At 39.4% G+C, this 21,141-nt stretch overlaps 1 long non-coding RNA gene and 1 pseudogene across 1 annotated transcript in view; one reads left to right on the top strand and one right to left on the bottom strand.

Annotated features, from left to right (window-relative positions):
* Window positions 1–1,316: 1,316 nt before the first annotated feature.
* LOC125916933 (uncharacterized) lies at window positions 1,317–6,554 on the bottom strand (annotated as a pseudogene).
* An 11,685-nt stretch (window positions 6,555–18,239) lies between these two features.
* The window catches only part of LOC125916931 (uncharacterized), a 60,072-nt gene continuing 57,170 nt past the window's right edge, over window positions 18,240–21,141 (top strand). Inside the window, exon 1 of the long non-coding RNA XR_007456064.1 lies at window positions 18,240–18,313. This is a non-coding gene — a long non-coding RNA (uncharacterized LOC125916931). The remainder of the gene's footprint in view (window positions 18,314–21,141) is intronic.

The raw sequence follows: 21,141 nt of genomic DNA on the forward strand, positions 1-21,141 counted from the left end.
GTGTGTGTGTGTGTGTGTGTGTGTGTGTGTGTGTGTGTGTGTATCCTTCTGGAGAACCTTGCCCCGGCCCTGCAAGTATTGTCTGGTGTTGTAACTGAGTCTTCAAAAAGCCATTTCACCATTCTATCAAAACAGCTGTTCAGAATAGTGAGAAAGATGGTAAGGACAGTGAATTCCATGAACATGGGCCTATTGGCACACTTATTTTTCTTTGAAGTGAGTTCTTTGATCAGAAGCTTGCTATGTGGAATACCATGATGGCAAATAAGGCATTCTGTAAGTCCACAGGTGGTAGTTTTGGCAGAATCATTGCATACAAGGAAGGCAAATCCATATCCAGAGTGAATGTCAATTCACATAAGAACAAAATGCTCCCTTTTCATGATGAAAGTGGTCCAGTGTAATCAACTGCCACCTAGTAGCTGGCTGATTACTCCAGGGAATAGTGCCATAGGGGAAACTTGGTGTTGGTTGTTGATGCTGCCAGATTGGACACTCAGCTGTGGCTATGGTGAGGTTGACCTTGGTAAGTGGAAGTCCACGTTGCTAAGTCCGTGCATAACCTCCATCCCTACCACCATGGCCACTTTGTTCTTGAGCCTACATAGAGTGATGACAGGAGTAGCTGGGGAAAGAGGCTGACTGGTAGCCATGGAATGAGTCATCCTATGCACTTCATTGCTAAAAATCCTCCTCAGCTATGGTCACTCTTAGGTGAGCATTCACATGGGACATAAATATGTCTTCATGTTTTTTTCCCTATTCAGAGGGTCTTTCCACATATATCTTCCCTAAATTTCTTTGTTACCAATTTTGTAACCATGTTCTTTCAAGTCCCTGGCCTTCGAGTCAAATCATTGCCTACAGCCCATGAATCAGTATATAATTATATACCTAACCATTTCTCTTTCCAAGCAGAGTGAACAACCAAGTGCTCTGCTCAAAGTTCTGCCCCCTGGGAAGATTTCATTTCACCACTATCCTTCAGGCAATATCCCAGAAATGGACTATAATGCTACAGCTGTTCACTTTTGATGGTACCTGTATGTCATGCAGAATCATCTGCAAACCAGGCCCAAGTCTTCTCTTCTGTTAACTGAATGTAAGGATTGAATGAGGTCATAGGTACAGGTTGGGTTAGTGAAGTCAGTGTAGCAGGAATGGGAGCATGAACATTTGAGCCACTTATTCATTTAACTTATTTGTGCCTTCAAGGCCTCCTTGAGCCATATCACATATATACTACTTCCATTTGATGATGTAATGCTTCTGTGTATGCTCAAATTTATGTCTTGGTGATTCAGATAACACCAAGTTCATAACCCAAGTTGCATAGTAATTTGATGGCCCACATGACTAGGCATTCAGTCTCTACTACTTTCTCAAAAGGATAGTAGTTTTCTGTGGAGAATGGTAGGACTTTGCTCCAAAATCCTAAGGGCCTATAGTGTATTTCACCTATACGGACCTGCCAAAGGCTCCAAACAGTATCTGTATCTGTCACTGACACCTCAAGCACCATTGGATTTGCAGGATCATGGGCTCAAGTGGCAGAGTAGCTGGCATTGCAGCCTGACCTGTTATAGAGCTTTCTCTACTAATCACAATTAACATCAAAATTAGCAGCTTTTCGGTTCACTCAGTAAATGGGCTGAAGTAATACACTCCAATGAGGAACATGTTGCTTCCAAAATCCAAAGAGGCACAATTGGTGTGTGCCTCTTTTTGGGTTGTAGGAGGGGCTAGGTGCAACAACTCATCCTTCAATTTAGAAAGGATATCTTGAAATGTCCTTTACCATGTCCTTTAGACTCTTAGAAATTTCACTGAGGTAGAACCCCTGAATTATTGTTGGATTTATTTCCTTCTCTCTGTTATGCAAATGTCTTACCAATAAATCTAAAGCAGCTGCTACTTCTTGCTGACTAGATCCAGTCAGCCTAAGGTCATCAGTGTAACAAACCAGTGTGATAATCTTGTGGAAGGGAAAGGCAATCAAGATCTCTGCAAACTGAATTATGACACAGGGCTGGAGGTTGATAATCCCCTTAGGTAAGACAGTGAGGGTGTATTGCTGTCCTTGCCAGCAGAAAGCAAACTTCTTCTGGTGGTCCTTATTGACTTGTATGGAGAAAAAAAAGCATTCGTATGCCAAGTAAAAGGATATGTTAATTTGCTCAAGCAATGAAACCACATCTGATACAACAGCTGCAATTGGAATCATCACCTGGCTAAAATTATGATAATCCATGGTCATTCTCCAAGATCCATCCTTCTTCTATGTAGACCAGACAGATGAGCTGAATAAGGATGTGGTGGGAATCACTACCTCTACATCTTTTAAGGTATTGATGGTGGCACTAATTTCTGCAGTCCCTCAAGGAATGTGGTATTATTTTTGGTTTACTATTTTCCTGGTTAGAGTCGGTTCTAGAGACTTCCCTTAGTCTTTCCTGCCATAAAAGCTCTAACTCCACAGGTCAGAGAACTAATGTGGGAATCCTGCTAGTGGAGCACACAGTGTGTCTATTCCAATTATGTGTTCTAGAACCCGCGGAGTTGACCACAGGATGGGTTTGGGAACCCACTGGGCACACTCAGATTTGGACCTGAGCTAATATTTCACTGATCACTTAGTATCTACATGGTTTGGTTTGACTAGTGAACTACAATGACATTTAGGTTTCCTGGAATTCATATCAGTTCAGAGCCAATGTCTAGTAGTCCCAGAAAGGTTTGATTATTTACTTTTCCCCAGGGATTTATCCTGATAAAAGTTATAGGTCCCTTTGGAAAGGGATGGGAGAACTGTTAATGGTATAAATTTTTATCAGGCCTCCTCTTCATTCAAGGGGTTTTGGGTGGTTAACTGGCTCGAGTCTGGGAATTGATTGAGGGACTGTGACTCTTTGTTTTTGTTCCGGTTAAACTTTTGTTCACTTGACCTAGAATTTTTCTGTTTATACAATCAAGTAAGAATTTAGTCATTTTCATATCTCTTCCACTTTTAGGAACACCACAATCAGATACAAAATGCCATTGGTTTACATGAGTCAGACTGTTCTAATTGCTGCTTTGATTCTGTCATCTATTACCATAACCATGTCACCCTTGCCTTTGGTGATTGAGTGCTACCACTTGGCCCCTGCCTCCCTGTAACCCAGTTACTCCCACTGCATTTAGGTTTCCCAATTCAGTGACAACAGTTACCACTGTAAGGTCTGACCTATAGAGAAGAGCTGTCATAGAGTTCTTCAAGGATGCCAGGATTCTTCTTACCAATTTATTTCTCACAGTAGTGGTGAAAGGCATGCCTTTTAAACCCTTCCATTGTGAGTGAGTAGGTCTTAAAAGACAAATTTACTCCAACATTCCAATATTTCTAAGCCTTTAATCCCTTTCCATTAAACCAAGGCAGGTCTGACATTTCCAATTTATTCACCATAGGCTGGCCGCCTTTTAGTCCATGTTTCAGCCAACCAACCAAACTATGAGAGTCCTTCTTCACTCCCCAAAGTACAGCATTAAATGCAGAACCTCTGCTTACTGAAATTACTTAAGTAAATTCAGCCTAACCCAAATTTATGCTCTTTCCACACCCTCAATATTGTTTTACACACATATTCCACAGATTTCTGTCTGTATAAGTTAGGAAGCTTAAGTAGTTCTTTTGGAATGTAGTACACTTCCTTATGAGTTATACCTCATACCTCACCTTTAGGGGTCTGCTGCAAGGAGTCTAGTTATAGGTCAAAAACCAAAGAGGGTGGGGCCTCTGAGTGGCTCAGTCAGTTAAGCATCTGACTTCTGCTCAGGTCATGATCTCGCACCTCATGAGTTCAAGCCCCACATCGGGCTTGTGCTGACAGGTCAGAGCCTAGAGCTTGCTTTCAATTCTGTGTCTCCCTCTCTCTCTGCCCTTCCCCCACTCATGCTGTCTCTCTCTCTCGCTCTATCTCTGAAAAAAGTTTTTTAAAAACTAAAGAAAGGAGGGTTTGTGGGAGTGGGTCATGAGGAGAATCAGCATTGCTTGTATGACAAGTACATCAGAGAAGGCCATTACAGTTTCCTCAGGCAATGCAGGGTTAATCCTCACAGAATAGGGTGGGATGCAGTGAGTGGAGAGGCTGCTGCTACCACTTGGGAGTGGGGAAGCCACTGCTACTGGGATGGGGAGGCCATTTCTATTGAGTGTGGTGAGACTATTTCCACTGGGAGTAAGGAGGCTGCTTCTACTTAAGGGGGTAGAGAGGCCGCTTTCACTGCCAAAGAAGACTCATCAGACTTTAGGGGCTCAATGTCACTAATTTCAACAGAATCTTCCCACATAGCTTTATTCCAACTTACAGGAACCCATTATTTCCCCATCAGGTGTCCTCACTTTAACAGTAAACACCCTGTGAGAGTTGGAGTTCAAATTGTACTGAATTGTACTATAATTTAGCCAGACCCAGGATGAGATTTTGTCTTTAATTTTCAGTAATCTCAGTCCTGAAACTATAGGAGATAGGGATATCTTTCAGGGCACCCATAGAAGCTTTCACGTTTTTATGCTTGAGCTGTGAATTCCAATCTCTGAGTTCATCCTTTTCTTTCACTATTTGTCCAGCTAATTAGGAGCAACAGTAATCTCAATATATTTGTTAGTTTTCCAAAAATGTTCAAAAGTATCATATGCACAGTCTCCCAACTCCTTGCTTTTTTTAAATGTTTATTTATTTTTGAGAGAGAGAGAGAGAAAGAGCACAAGTGAGGGAGGGGCAGAAGGGAGACACAGAATCTGAAGCAGGCTCCAGGCTCTGTGCTATCAGCGCAGAGCCTGATGCAGGGCTTGAACTCACAGACTATGAGATCATGACCTGAGCTGAAGTCTGTCATTCAACTTACTGAACCACCCAGGTGCCCCATCTCCTTGCTTCTTATAAATGGTTGATTGAAGTATCCAATAGAGATAATTTGTATATCTGTGTTGCCAGATTGTATCATGGACTATCGGTGCCATCTTTACTTCTGGAAATAGAGTCATTAGTGTTTCTAAATTTAATCAGGTTAGAGATGCAATTCTGGAAAGCCTAGAACCAATCCAGAAAAAATTGCCCTTAAAATTTTGTTCTAGTCTGGGCTGCCTGGGTGGCTCAGTAGGTTGAGCATCCGACTTCGGCTCAGGTCATGATCTCATGGTTCATGAGTTTGAGCCCTGCCTTGGGCTCTCTGCTCTCAGCACAGAGCCTACTTTAGATCCTCTGTCTCCCTCTCTCTCTGCCCCTCTCCAGCTTATGCTTTCTGAGTCTCTCTGTCTCTCAAAAATAAGAATAAACATTAATTTTTTTTTTTAAATTTTAGTTCTAGTCTGTGTTCTCCAGAGAAACAGAACCAATAGGATGCAAGACACACACACACGCGCACACACACACACACACACACACACACAGACACACAGATCATGGGAATTGTCTTATGTTGTTACAGAGGCTGAGAAGTCCCACGGTCTGCATTTGGTAAGCTTGGAGACTCAAGAGAGCTCATAGTGTAATTCCAGCCTGAATCTAAAGGCCTGAGAATCAGAATTGCTAGTGGTCTAAGTTCTAGTCCAAGTCCTTTTGGTTTTTCAGTCAGGCCTCCAGTGGAGTGGATGAGGCCCATCCACATTAGGTAGAACAATCTGCCGTCCTCAGTCTACCAATTCAAATATTAATTTCATCCAGAAACACCCTCACAGATGCACCCAAAATAATTGTTGGCCAAATATCTAAGTACCCTGTGACCCAGTCCAGTTGACACATAAAATTAACCATTGTGCTCCTTCTTTCTCACTCATTCATTTATACCAGCATAAATGCATATATTCTTGTTTTTTCAGTGGGTTTTACATATCTCACTTTCATTACTTTGGTGCTGAAATTTTCTCATATTTGGTTTATGACAGCCACTTTCAACTGATATCTGTGTCACTTGACATGCTTGCATTTTTCTTTTAGGGGCTTTTTTTTCTGGCATAACTATTCCAGGCCCACTTTATACTTTCTTTCCCCAGCCCTGAAATTTAGCTGTTTCTCTAAGAAGGCCTGATTTCTCTTAGCAAAAGATGGTGTTTTTAGAATTGAAGATCTTGGTATTTAACGTGCTCATTGTTACTGGGGTGGTATTGTTGCTAGATCCACTCAGCAGAGAGAGCTAGGAAAAATATCTTATATGTACATACATACACATATGATGTGCTTTTAAATCTACCTATGTATGTGTATATGTGTATATGTGTATATGTGTGTGTTTTAAAAAATGAGTTTCCACCAACATACCAATACTCTCAATTCCCATCCAGCATCTAACACACTGACCTAAGAATTTTCAAACACCGTACCTTTCTATATATATGTAAATCCCTTCTCTCAACTCAAAATATTTACTGACATGTTCATTTTCACGTGTATTTAACCACTCTTCCAACCATACCAGCCATGTCCTCAAGACCCCAGCCTCACTGCTGCTATTTCAGTTTCAGTTTTTCTATCACCTCTTTGGCCCTTGAGCATGCTGCCACCTCCATGTCTCATGGTCACACTGCCACCTCTAAGGGGAGGCAACAGAAGGGAGCTTCAACAACTTCTTAGTATTATATTATTTATTTATTTATTTATTTATTTATTTATTTATTTATTTATTTTAATATATGAAATTTACTGTCAAATTGGTTTCCATGCAACACCCAGTGCTCATCCCAAAAGGTGCCCTCCTCAATACCCATCACCCACCTTACCCTCCCTCCCACCCCCCATCAACCCTCAGTTTGTTCTCAGTTTTTACAGTCTCTTATGCTTTGGCTCTCTCCCACTCTAACCTCTTTTTTTTTTTTTTTCCTTCCCCTCCCCCATGGGTTTCTGTTACGTTTCTCAGGATCCACATAAGAGTGAAACCATATGGTATCTGTCTTTCTCTGTATGACTTATTTCACTTATCATCACACTCTCCAGTTCCATCCACGTTGCTACAAAAGGCCATATTTCATTTTTTCTCATTGCCACGTAGTATTCCATTGTGTATATAAACCACAATTTCTTTATCCATTCATCAGTTGATGGACATTTAGGCTCTTTCCATAATTTGGCTATTGTTGAGAGTGCTGCTATAAACATTGGGGTACAAGTGCCCCTATGCATCAGTACTCCTGTATCCCTTGGGTAAATTCCTAGCAGTGCTATTGCTGGGTCATAGGGTAGGTCTATTTTTAATTTTTTGAGGAACCTCCACACTGTTTTCCAGAGTGGCTGCACCACTTTGCATTCCCACCAACAGTGCAAGAGGGTTCCTGTTTCTCCACATCCTCTCCAGCATCTATAGTCTCCTGATTTCTTCATTTTGGCCACTCTGACTGGCGTGAGGTGATATCTGAGTGTGGTTTTGATTTGTATTTCCCTGATAAGGAGCGACGTTGAACATCTTTTCATGTGCCTGTTGGCCATCCGGATGTCTTCTTTAGAGAAGTGTCTATTCATGTTTTCTGCCCATTTCTTCACTGGGTTATTTGTTTTTCGGGTGTGGAGTTTGGTGAGCTCTTTATAGATTTTGGATACTAGCCCTTTGTCCGATATGTCATTTGCAAATATCTTTTCCCATTCCGTTGGTTGCCTTTTAGTTTTGTTGGTTGTTTCCTTTGCTGTGCAGAAGCTTTTTATCTTCATAAGGTCCCAGTAATTCACTTTCGCTTTTAATTCCCTTGCCTTTGGGGATGTATCGAGTAAGAGATTGCTACGGCTGAGGTCAGAGAGGTCTTTTCCTGCTTTCTCCTCTAAGGTTTTGATGGTTTCCTGTCTCACATTCAGGTCCTTTATCCATTTTGAGTTTATTTTTGTGAATGGTGTGAGAAAGTGGTCTAGTTTCAACCTTCTGCATGTTGCTGTCCAGTTCTCCCAGCACCATTTGTTAAAGAGACTGTCTTTTTTCCATTGGATGTTCAACTTTCCTGCTTTGTCAAAGATGAGTTGGCCATACGTTTGTGGGTCCAGTTCTGGGGTTTCTATTCTATTCCATTGGTCTATGTGTCTGTTTTTGTGCCAATACCATGCTGTCTTGATGATGACAGCTTTGTAGTAGAGGCTAAAGTCTGGGATTGTGATGCCTCCTGCTTTGGTCTTCTTCTTCAAAATTACTTTGGCTATTCGGGGCCTTTTGTGGTTCCATATGAATTTTAGGATTGCTTGTTCTAGTTTCGAGAAGAATGCTGGTGCAATTTTGATTGGGATTGCATTGAATGTGTAGATAGCTTTGGGTAGTATTGACATTTTGACAATATTTATTCTTCCAATCCATGAGCAGGGAATGTCTTTCCATTTCTTTATATCTTCTTCAATTACTTTCATAAGGTTTCTATAGTTTTCAGCATACAGATCTTTTACATCTTTGGTTAGATTTATTCCTAGGTATTTTATGCTTCTTGGTGCAATTGTGAATGGGATCAGTTTGTTTATTTGTCTTTCTGTTGCTTCATTGTTAGTGTATAAGAATGTAACTGATTTCTGTACATTGATTTTGTATCCTGCAACTTTGCTGAATTCATGTATCAGTTCTAGCAGACTTTTGGTGGAGTCTATCGGATTTTCCATGTATAATATCATGTCATCTGCAAAAAGCGAAAGCTTGACTTCATCTTTGCCAATTTGGATGCCTTTGATTTCCTTTTGTTGTCTGATTGCTGAAGCTAGAACTTCCAGCACTATGTTAAACAACAGTGGTGAGAGTGAGCATCCCTGTCGTGTTCCTGATCTCAGGGAAAAAGCTCTCAGTTTTTCCCCGTTGAGGATGATGTTAGCTGTGGGCTTTTCATAAATGGCTTTTATGATCTTTAAGTATGTTCCTTCTATCCCGACTTTCTCAAGGGTTTTTATTAAGAAAGGGTGCTGGATTTTGTCAAAGGCCTTTTCTGCATCGATTGACAGGATCATATGGTTCTTCTCTTTTTTTTTGTTAATGTGATGTATCATGTTGATTGATTTGCGAATGTTGAACCAGCCCTGCATCCCAGGAATGAATCCCACTTGATCATGGTGAATAATTCTTTTTATATGCTGTTGAATTCGATTTGCTAGTATCTTATTGAGAATTTTTGCATCCATATTCATCAGGGATATTGGCCTGTAGTTGTCTTTTTTTACTGGGTCTCTGTCTGGTTTAGGAATCAAAGTAATACTGGCTTCATAGAATGAGTCTGGAAGTTTTCCTTCCCTTTCTATTTCTTGGAATAGCTTGAGAAGGATAGGTATTATCTCTGCTTTAAACGTCTGGTAGAACTCCCCTGGGAAGCCATCTGGTCCTGGACTCTTATTTGTTGGGAGATTTTTGATAACCGATTCAATTTCTTCGCTGGTTATGGGTCTGTTCAAGCTTTCTCTTTCCTCCTGATTGAGTTTTGGAAGAGTGTGGGTGTTTAGGAATTTGTCCATTTCTTCCAGGTTGTCCAGTTTGTTGGCATATAATTTTTCATAGTATTCCCTGATAATTGTTTGTATCTCTGAGGGATTGGTTGTAATCATTCCATTTTCATTCATGATTTTATCTATTTGGGTCATCTCCCTTTTCTTTTTGAGAAGCCTGGCTAGAGGTTTGTCAATTTTGTTTATTTTTTCAAAAAACCAACTCTTGGTTTCGTTGATCTGCTCTACAGTTTTTTTAGATTCTATATTGTTTATTTCTGCTCTGATCTTTATTATTTCTCTTCTTCTGCTGGGTTTAGGCTGCCTTTGCTGTTCTGCTTCTATTTCCTTTAGGTGTGTGGTTAGATTTTGTATTTGGGATTTTTCTTGTTTCTTGAGATAGGCCTGGATTGCAATGTATTTTCCTCTCAGGACTCCCTTCGCTGCATCCCAAAGCGTTTGGATTGTTGTATTTTCATTTTCGTTTGTTTCCATATACTTTTTAATTTCTTCTCTAATTGCCTGTTTGACCCACTCATTCGTTAGTAGGGTGTTCTTTAACCTCCATGCTTTTGGAGGTTTTCCAGACTTTTTCCTGTGGTTGATTTCAAGCTTCATAGCATTGTGGTCTGAAAGTATGCATGGTATAATTTCAATTCTTGTAAACTTATGAAGGGCTGTTTTGTGACCCAGTGTATGATCTATCTTGGAGAATGTTCCATGTGCACTTGAGAAGAAAGTATATTCTGTTGCTTTGGGATGCAGAGTTCTAAATATATCTGTCAAGTCCATCTGATCCAATGTATCATTCAGGGCCCTTGTTTCTTTATTGACTGTGTGTCTAGATGATCTATCCATTTCTGTAACTGGGGTGTTAAAGTCCCCTGCAATGACCACATTCTGATTAATAAGGTTGCTTATGTTTATGAGTAATTGTTTTATATATCTGGGGGCTCCGGTATTCGGTGCATAGACATTTATAATTGTTAGCTCTTCCTGATGGATAGACCCTGTAATTATTATATAATGCCCTTCTTCATCTCTTGTTACAGCCTTTAATTTAAAGTCTAGTTTGTCTGATATAAGTGTGGCTACTCCAGCTTTCTTTTGGCTTCCAGTAGCATGATAAATAGTTCTCCATCCCCTCACTCTCAATCTAAAGGTGTCCTCAGATCTAAAATGAGTCTCTTGTAGACAGCAAATAGATGGGTCTTGTTTTTTTATCCATTCAGATACCCTATGTCTTTTGGTTGGTGCATTTAATCCATTTACATTCAGTGTTATTATAGAAAGATACGGGTTTAGAGTCATTTTGATGTCTGTATGTTTTATGCTTGTAGTGATGTCTCTGGTACTTTGTCTCACAGGGTCCCCCTTAGGATCTCTTGTAGGGCTGGTTTAGTGGTGACAAATTCCTTCAGTTTTTGTTTGTTAGGGAAGACCTTTATCTCTCCTTCTATTCTAAATGACAGACTTGCTGGATAAAGGATTCTCGGCTGCATATTTTTTCTGTTTAGCACACTGAAGATATCATGCCAATCCTTTCTGGCCTGCCAAGTTTCAAAAGAGAGATCAGTCACGAGTCTTATAGATCTCCCTTTATATGTTAGGGCACGTTTATCCCTTGCTGCTTTCAGAATTTTCTCTTTATCCTTGTATTTTGCCAGTTTCACTATGATATGTCGTGCAGAAGATCGATTCAAGTTACATCTGAAGGGAGTTCTCTGTGCCTCTTGGATTTCAATGACTTTTTCCTTTCCCTGTTCAGGGAAGTTCTCAGCTATAATTTCTTCAAGTACCCCTTCAGCACCTTTCCCTCTCTCTTCCTCCTCTGGGATACCAATTATGCGTATATTATTTCTTTTTAGTGTATCACTTAGTTCTCTAATTTTCCCCTCATACTCCTGGATTTTTTTATCTCTCTTTCTCTCAGCTTCCTCTTTTTCCATAACTTTATCTTCTAGTTCACCTATTCTCTCCTCTGCCTCTTCAATCCGAGCTGTCGTCGTTTCCATTTTGTTTTGCATTTCATTTAAAACGCTTTTTAGCTCCTCATGACTGTTCCTTAGTCCCTTGATCTCTGTGGCAAGAGATTCTCTGCTGTCCTCTATACTGTTTTCAAGCCCAGCGATTAATTTTATGACTATTATTCTAAATTCACTTTCTGTTATATTATTTAAATTCTTTTTGATCAGTTCATTAGCTGTTGTTATTTCCTGGAGGTTCTTCTGAGGGGAATTCTTCCGTTGGTCATTTTGGATAGTCCCTGGAGTGGTGAGGACCTGCAGGGCACTTCCCCTGTGCTGTGGTGTATAACTGGAGTTGGTGGGTGGAGCCACAGTCAGCCCTGATGTCTGCCCCCAGCCCACCTCTGGGGCCACAGTCAGACTGGTGTGTGTCTTCTCTTCCCCTCTCCTAGGGGCGGGATTCACTGTGGGGTGGCGTGGCCCGTCTGGGCTACTTGCACACTGCCAGGCTTGTGGTGCTGGGGATCTGGCGTATTAGCTGGGGTGGGTAGGCAAGGTGCACGGGGGCAGGAGGGGCAGGCTTAGCTCGCTTCTCCTTAGGTGATCCACTTTAGGAGGGGCCCTGTGGCAGCGGGAGGGAGTCAGATCCGCTGCCGGAGGTTTGGCTCCGCAGAAGCACAGAGTTGGGTGTTTGCACAGAGCAAGCAAGTTCCCTGGTAGGAACTGGTTCCCTTTGGGATTTTGGCTGGGGGATGGGCGGGGGAGATGGCGCTGGCGAGCGCCTTTGTTCCCCACCAAACTGAGCTCTGTCGTCCGGGGGCTCAGCAGCTCTCCCTCCCTTTGTCCTCCAGCCTTCCCGCTTTCTGAGCAGAGCTGTTAACTTATGACCTCCCAGACTCTACATAGTGCTTGCTGTCGGAACACAGTCCATCCGGCCCCTCTGCTTTTGCCAGCCAGACTCGGGAGCTCTGCTTGGCCGGTGCCGCCCCTCCGCCCCGGCTCCCTCCCGCCAGTCCGTGCAGCGCGCACCGCCTCGCCGCCCTTCCTACCCTCTTCCGTGGGCCTCTCGTCTGCGCTTGCCTCCGGAGACTCCGTTCTGCTAATCCTCTGGCGGTTTTCTGGGTTCTTTAGGCAGGTGTAGGTGGAATCTAAGTGATCAGCAGGACGCGCCAGTGAGACCAGCGTCCTCCTACGCCGCCATCTTCCCTCCAACCTATATATTTAAATATAGTATGCATTTAGAATATATAGATTTAAAATTCACAGATTTAGATATCGAAAAGAATTCCCCCAACGTCTTTGTAAGAGTAGATAATTCTACTGAGGCATGAATTTACATTAAACATGCAGGGCTGTATTTAAAAGAAAGTCATTTACTGTGGGAGCTTTAAACACATCCACAAATTCTTTGCTAGTCTTCCCATGAATAAGGGCTAAGCTTAATGATTTGCCTTTAACAAACAGAATATGGCAGAAATGATACCACATTATATCCAAGGCCAGATCTTATAAGATGATCTATCTCTTTTCCTCTTGGGATGCTCTCTTTTGGAGCCATGCTATGAGAAACCCCAGGCCATATGGAGAGTCTACGTATAGGTTCTGGCCAATATCCCAGCTGAGGTCTCAGATTATATGATTACCAGCTTATGTGAGGACTCCAGTCCCCAGCCATTGTATGACTGTAACCACATAAGATAACCTGAGCACAAACTGTCTAGCTGAGCCCAATTAACTCCCAGACTCATGAGAGAGAATAATAATGAAACATTTGTGTTTCCTGTAGGCTGCTGAGTTTTGAATGGTTCATTACACAACAGTAGATAATCAGAACATTTATCTAATGACTGTGTCTATCCGCTTGTCCAGAATCTGATCTCAACACAGATTTGCCATTTATATTTTATTTTATTTTATTTTGTTTTATTTTATAATTTTTTAAAGTTTATTTATTTTGAGAGAGAGAGAGAGAGGATGCACAAGCAGGGGAGGGGCAAAGAGAGGGGGATAGAAAGTAGGTTCTCTGCTGTCAGCGCAGAGCCTGACATGGGGCTTGAACTCATGAACAATGAGATCTTGACCAGAGCCAAAATCAAGAATCAGATGCTTAACTGACTAAGCCACCCAGGCACCCTGCCATTTATATTTTTGTATGGTAACTTATTTAATTCTTATAACAACTCTATCAAGTCAACATTAAAATCACCATTTTTTAGAGTTGAAGAGTAATATGTTATTATGGAAACTTGAGAAATTAAGTCTCAGACAATGTTAAAGGGTCTGCTGAACTCATTTTTGTTTTTGTTTCTGTTTTTTTCAGAATCTAAAACCTTGATTACCTCAAAGCTTTTTCATTTATTCCCTTTGACTTGTATACAGCATTTAAAACCACACAGCATCACTTTCTTTAAGAAATTTTCCTTTTTTCTAGCTTCCATGCCATTATAATAGCCAAATTTTTCATCCACTTCTCCAACAATTTCTTCTCTGCCTTCTTGACTCTTCTTTCTGCCCCCCATTTCCCACGGTGACATTTCCCAAGGTGAAATCTGAAGTATTCTCCTCTCTTTACAGTCTTTCCCAGAAGTCTTCTCTCACTACAATTATCATTTCTAAACAGATAAATTTCCCTATCTGTATTTATAGCCCTGATTTTTTTCTGTATTTATATTTTCCAGCAAATAATTCCCTCTTTAAAACCTCAATGTCATCCCAAAATACAATTAGCATCAGAATCACACTTTCAACTTACTTATCAAATATGACTCTGTCTTTTGACATACTTATTCCAGTCTTTGGCATCATTACTTTCTTAATATATCCAAAGTTTAAACTTTATAATCCTTTGATCACTGGGTGATGAAGTCCTGATTCTTTTTTACACTGGGTGATGAAGTCCTGATTCTTTTCATCCTTTCTATTATATTTGACATTACCCCTATCTGAGCAGTTGCCTGATAACTGGTTGCTAGGCTTCCAACCTCTTTCTTCCCTAAGCTATCCTACTTATTACTATGAGTTCATATGACTAAAGTATTTTCATATTAAATCCTGATTGAAAATTTCCAAATGCATCTCCTTATTTAAGACATAAAGAGTCTCCAGAACTTGACCACAACTGTTTTACTAATTTTCTCATCTTCACCTCTCAAATGTAATTCCAGCATCAGTTGGATAGGTCTGTTCACTGTCCCTTAAAATTTCTTGCACATGCGGGGCGCCTGGGTGGCGCAGTCGGTTAAGCGTCCGACTTCAGCCAGGTCACGATCTCGCAGTCGGTGAGTTCGAGCCCCGCGTCAGGCTCTGGGCTGATGACTCGGAGCCTGGAGCCTGTTTCCGATTCTGTGTCTCCCTCTCTCTCTGCCCCTCCCCCGTTCATGCTCTGTCTCTCTCTGTCCCAAAAATAAATAAAAAACGTTGAAAAAAAAATTAAAAAAAAATTTCTCCTTTGCTTTCTAGAGTTCTCTCATTTTTTCCTATTTGTTCAACTTCAACCCTCATTGCATTCTTATCAGCTCAAGTGGTGATAAAAGGGCTTTGAAGAAAAATAAAACAGTATTAAAGGGAGATATGTATATGTGAGAGGTGGGAGGTATTAGTTTATATACAGTGGTCAGGGGATCCCTCTGTCTCAGAGGAGATCTGAAAGAAATGAAGAGAGATCCACAGATATATCTGAGAGAAGACTATTCCAAACAGAGGAATCAACAAATGCAAAAGCTCTGCACCAGAATGTTCTTGGTGCAGTCAATAAACAAGAAAGACCACAGGGCTAGGGTAGAATGAGCAAAGGGAAAGATTTGGACATGAAGTCAGGTAGGTTGGGGTGCAGCTTTTCCAGAATGGTGATGGTCGTTTTAAGGATTGTGGCTTGACTCTGTGTAAGAAAATCATTGGACTGGAGGATTTGGACATAATGTCATCTGGTTTATGTGTTAGATCAGAACTTTATCATGGTGTCCCTTCTCTGGAAATATCAGGAATCTGGAAATTCTCTATAAAATCAAGAAAACCTCCCTTTTAACAAAACTCATTTAACCTATGGATTATTTTACTATAAGTATAAATCGTAATATGTTCAATATTTGGAGATTTCAAAAATTTATGTGCTTGTTTCTTAATTTTTTTTCTGCTTTTTTTCTTTGTTTTTGGTGTTTTATAACATAATTTTATTCTCCAAAGTAATACATATGCATAGTTTAAAAGATAAATATTGGTACAAGTTTATAAAAGAAATGGTGTTCCTGTCTTCTGCCTTTCCTACCTTTGACTCCTGCTCTCCAATCTAGCTTTTTACGTTGTTGTTGAGAAGTTTGATATTTGATTTCTACACTGTTACATTCTGTTTAATTAGCATGAAGTGAGGGTCTCTATTCACACTCTCAACTAATCCCATTCTAGGACATTCCCTGTTTTCACAGATATCTTGTGCCTCTAATTTCTGACCTTTTGCTCTTACTTGGCAACACTTTCTGTTGGCACTTAAGTTTTAACTTATCTGCTCTGTTAAATTAGGGACCACTCAATTATCTATTTTCCATCTTCCAAAGTTATATTTAAATATCCTGTTTTCTTAATTTTTCCACTTATTTTTCTTGTGGGCTTTATACTTCTTAGAAATTTCTTTATATGGATTTGTGGACCTTTCAGGGATTAATATGCCATGTTTAAAGGAAGTTAAGGATTTCAGAATTTTAAGACGTAAGCCTATCTTTCCACCTTTGTTTAAAGAACTCCAATTTCCATATACAGTCTACTATAAAGTACATTCCCTAATAGTGCAAAGTAACATCTGCTAATATAAAAGTGCTTTAAGATAAGAACTGAATTCATGAATAACAAATCAACACATGTTAGTCAGGGTCTAACTAGGCATCAAGAGGATATAAAAGACCATATAATATGGTCTTTTCTTTTGGAGCACTTACCATCTTGTTGGAATGATAAAGCATACACACTATCATAGCAGAGAGTTAAAGAGTTTATTAGAAAAATAGAAAAATACTAGAAATGGACTTGAATAAAAAAATGGATTATTTAATTAAGTGGACTAACTAAGATAGGTGATTCTGAGAAGAATGGGAATGTATGAGTAAAGGCATGAATATAAGTTTAAACATAAAAACGATCAGAAAATAAAATACATTTGCAACACTGATACCTACCTATTTTGTCCACTTTATGTAATGTTTTTGGGAGGATTTTGAAGGTTGTAGCAATAATAAATCTCAAAGAAATGTTAGTGACCTTAATTATTTATAGTCATTTTAGGCCTTAAAATAGGTTTCTCTTCAGACAGATTTTTTTGAGTTTTTCTGTTTTAGCTACATGATTCGAAGTGGAGATCAGCCCCTGTGTCTGGCAAAGCTAGACTTAATTGGATTAGCAAATGCAAGTCTAGAATTTTAAATACCAAATTTGTGCACATTCTTGGCATTCTAAACCCATTGAAGGCATTTCGGAATGCTTAGAAGTCTCCAAAGGGTCCAGACTAACCAATCTACCCACTCGGGCAAAAATTTCAAACTAAGGAGACGACATTTTCATTTTAAAATGTTTTCTAATTTCTCAGTGTACCACTGCAGTTTAGCTCCTTGCTCGTGAGCCTAAGTGTATCAGAGAATATACTTCTTATTCTCTTTTCTATCTCCCTGGATAGTTGCTAGGCTTTTATGTACCCATTTGCAATTTTCCCCATTTGTTAAGTGAATGTTAAATACAGTTACTGTATTCAGACATGTGAGTGCTCATCCAAATGTGATCCTCAGTGAAAGAATGTTAATATCCCTTTCTTCCCTTACTGCCCTCATCTTTACAATCCTGGGAGTTTAACTAACTTGCCTTTATGAAGTTTAACTTTGCTGATAGCTTTCAATCTTCTTCAATGTTTAATTCAATTCTACTGTTCTGACATAAAGCCTTTCTCAATTCTAGTATATATTTAACCCTACATTACCTGAATTGTGTTTTATCACATATTTACACTCTAACATGTACTACTTCTCTAATAATATGATATATATTTGATGTGATCAGTCCCCCTAGATTGATGAAGAAATAAGTTTCAAAGATGTCATATTATGTATAGCATGTAGTTTTGCTGGTAATTCAATCTTTCATTGGACATATATAAAGTAATTTTACTGCAACTGATTATAACCAGTCATAACTATGTTTCAATTGTGATAGTCTTAGTTAAAACCAACAATCTTTCAAGACATACATGTTTCCCTAAAAAAATACATTCTAAAACTAGGTTTTTGCATGTGAAAAGTATTTTCACCTCAGAAGTTAATTTTCCACCCCAGAAATATATTTTCATTTCAGGAATCTTGAAATTCATGGATAAAATGTTTTCAGTTGTTGAACTGTATGTTCGGTGAGTGGAGTTTTATGAAGAGACAATGAACATCAAAACTCCAGCCTAATCTTTAGCAGTTCTTTTGCACATATCTTCCCCTTGTACTCTAACTTGAACTTTGAACTAGTGGCTAGATCTAAGCAAAGATGAAATAACATGTGTATCTTTTTGCCTTTGCATTCTTACTTTCACACACTCTTTCGGTTTTAGGTTACTCTGTATTTAAAGACTAGTCTCTCTGCACTTTTTACAAACAGAGCAATAGACAAGGGAAAGAAGGAAGGGGGGCAGGTAGGAAGAGTGGGAAAGAAGTAGGAAGGAAATTGGTCGAGTCATATTTTTCATTGTTTATAGTTTTCTTCAAGAGGGTTAAGGAGGAAGGGTTAGATTTTAGAGCTTGGAGCCTTTTCTACCTTCTTTCTAGTTCATTCCTTCATTTTTTGGGAGTCATCAAGAAGTATTTCCTCTTGTCTTACCTAAAACACATCTATTTCTATGCAGGTGCTGGAAGCATAGCTTCTCCTCTGAAATGGGCTTTTAAAATCTTGTCTTGAATAAAGACCGCCCTCTTCTTGCAAGTGAGTTTTCTATCAGCTGTCAAGGAAACTGAAGTTTATTGATATCCTTAGACTTTAAGATTCCTTAGCTTTTTTTGAACATCTTTAGAAGTAACCTGGACACCCAACCTTATAAACTTATATCAGAGTAAAAGACACCTGGTCCATGGTTCATGAGATATCCTGTGGCCATGTATGCCTTCAACATTTCAAGATAACCCATCATAAACATGGCCTTTTGTAGAAGAAGAAAAAATATATTGGGAAACGGTAACTTCAAGAACATTGCTTTGTGTTTGAAGTATCATGTATTATCACCATAGTAGTTAACATTTAATAAACATTTACTTGGGTTAGGTACTGGTCTATGTCCATTCCCTACAAAGATCATGTAAGGTCATTGTGTTTATTTCCTGCTATAACAAGTTACCATAAATTGAGTGGCTTAAAACTCACCTGTATTCTCATATAGAGGCCAGAAGTTGAAAACCAAAGAATCTACAGGGCCATATTCTCTTCGAAGGCTCTAAGGGGAATATCTGTCCTTGCCTCTTCCAGCTTCCTGTGGCTCAAGCATTTCTTGGCTTGTGAATACTGCCAATCTCCACCTTCAAGTTCACATGGCCTTCTCTTCTCCCTGTGTGTCTCTTCTCTGTGTGTCTCTTATGAGGGCACTGTCATTGGACTTAGCATCCACTCAGAAAATCCTGAATCATGCCTCAAGATCCTTGACTTAATTACATCTCCAAAGACACTTTTTCCAAATGAGGTTACATTCACAGGTTCTGGAGGTTAGAACACAGACATATGGGGACTACCATTGAACCCACTACTGTCATTAAAACTTTTTTAATGGGTGAAGAAACCAAGGTTCAGAAAATCCACATAACTTGGTCAAGATTAGGTAAACAATTTGAATCTGGATTAATCTCTCACCAAAATCTGTGCTACTTTTATTACATTGTCTCTTATGTGAAACTCTGGATTGCATGTTTATCTTGAGGAGAGTTGGAAATTTATAAACACAGTGAATCTTACTCTCTTTTCTTATTAGCCTGTGCTATTGTCATCCTAGTGCCCCTCCAAGTAAACCTACCTTTACCGGGAGACATACCAGTGGAACTCTTTTTTGATAATATGCCTCAAGCATAGTTATCCCAGTTATCCCAAGTTAAAGCACTAATAAAGAGCATCAATTCCCCCAGCAAATCAATCACTGCACTGCCTAAAAAACAGTTGCCTGATATGTTTTGTCCAGTCTTAGCGATGTTTATGGCAAAAAGTCTAGCTTGGTACCATTTACTCCATGATAGCTAGAAGGTGAAACTCTATTTAGACAATTAAGCAGAGAAGTAGAGTATTCTATTTGTACTTTAGAAGGGTCACTCTGCAGTCACAAGTGAATTGGTGGGGAACAGGATTAGGGACAGAAACACAAACATGTGACAGTGGCAGCAATCTTGGTGAAAAATTACTTCTTTAGTAAATATATATTTAGTGCTCACTACATTGTAGGCATGATTCTCATTTTAGTATTAACTTGCTTAATCATTACAAGTCAGGACCAAGTACTAGTGTCATCTCTGTTTCATAGACTGGAAAACTAAGGGACACTGAGAATAAGTAATTTGACCAAGATACATAGTAGGGCTGGAATTGAACCCAGGCTGCCCGACTCGAGTCCATGATCTTTAATACATACAATGCTATGGTAAGAGGCCCAGACTAAAGCAATAGAAATGAGTAAGCTTTGCTTCATGTGCCTGGAAATGATGTGCTTCCCTTTCCAGACATTATTATCAGCAAACATTCTGAGTTTCCAGTGTGAATAAAATGATAACCTCGGCATCTTCGGGGATAAGGAAAGGGATTCAAAGGAGAAAAGATTCTCAGCCTACAGTCTAGATAAAGAATGTTAAAAAGACATGAAATCATGAAATAAGTAATCATCAAATTAATATACTGCAGAGGAACTCCTGAAGGGCTAAGCAGATGTTAAGTCACAAGTGCAAAGATAGGAAAGACTATAAGATATAAAATCAGAGTCTATTTTTATATAGGTTACACTTGACAATAGAAAGTCAGCCATGGTCCTGAGAGCAATAGCCAGCAAGTCTCTGATGAGAACTTGCCTTATAATTTATGAAATCATTTGCCTCCAAACCAAATTCCCCAGCTATAAAATGGGACTAATGTTATAACAATCAAAGCATAAAACACTGAATTAATTTTCATTGAAAAAGGACCATGAAATTCTCTGTAAAAATGCACTTTGGTGCAAATGCTGAGGGAAAGAGCTTAAATGAATTAGGAAATAATAAACCTACAGTATGAAAAAAATGATGAAAATTTGCCATTCTTGGGCCAAAGTATGAAACAAAATATCTGTTATTTTGAAATAACTTTATTTGAGAGGTCAGGAAAAATAGCAGCTGAGGCTAAAATCAAAACCTTCAGAAAGGTTGTGAGCTCAGAACATTGGGTTTAGGTCAATGTGTCATGTGTACTAAGTTAAGGGTGTCTTCTGAATTTTGGTGGCAAACAACCACTAAGATTAAAACATGCCATAAAAGTCATATTTTGAAAACTGTGGTTTACATTCGTCTGTAGAAAACTGGGTCTTGCTGATAGCCCAAATGTATGACTTAAGCCATCTGCTACTTCTGCTGATATGAAAGAGAATGACATAAATGTCCCTTATAGCAGTGATCTCCTTAGCTCTGCTTAGCCCTTCAGGAGTTCCTCTGCAGTATATTAATTTGATGATTACTTATTTCATGATTTCATGTCTTTTTAACATTCTTTATCTAGACTGTAGGCTGAGAATCTTTTCTCCTTTGAATCCCTTT

Source organism: Panthera uncia, unplaced genomic scaffold (genome assembly GCF_023721935.1).
Source record: "Panthera uncia isolate 11264 unplaced genomic scaffold, Puncia_PCG_1.0 HiC_scaffold_1323, whole genome shotgun sequence".
Lineage (NCBI taxonomy): Eukaryota > Metazoa > Chordata > Mammalia > Carnivora > Felidae > Panthera > Panthera uncia.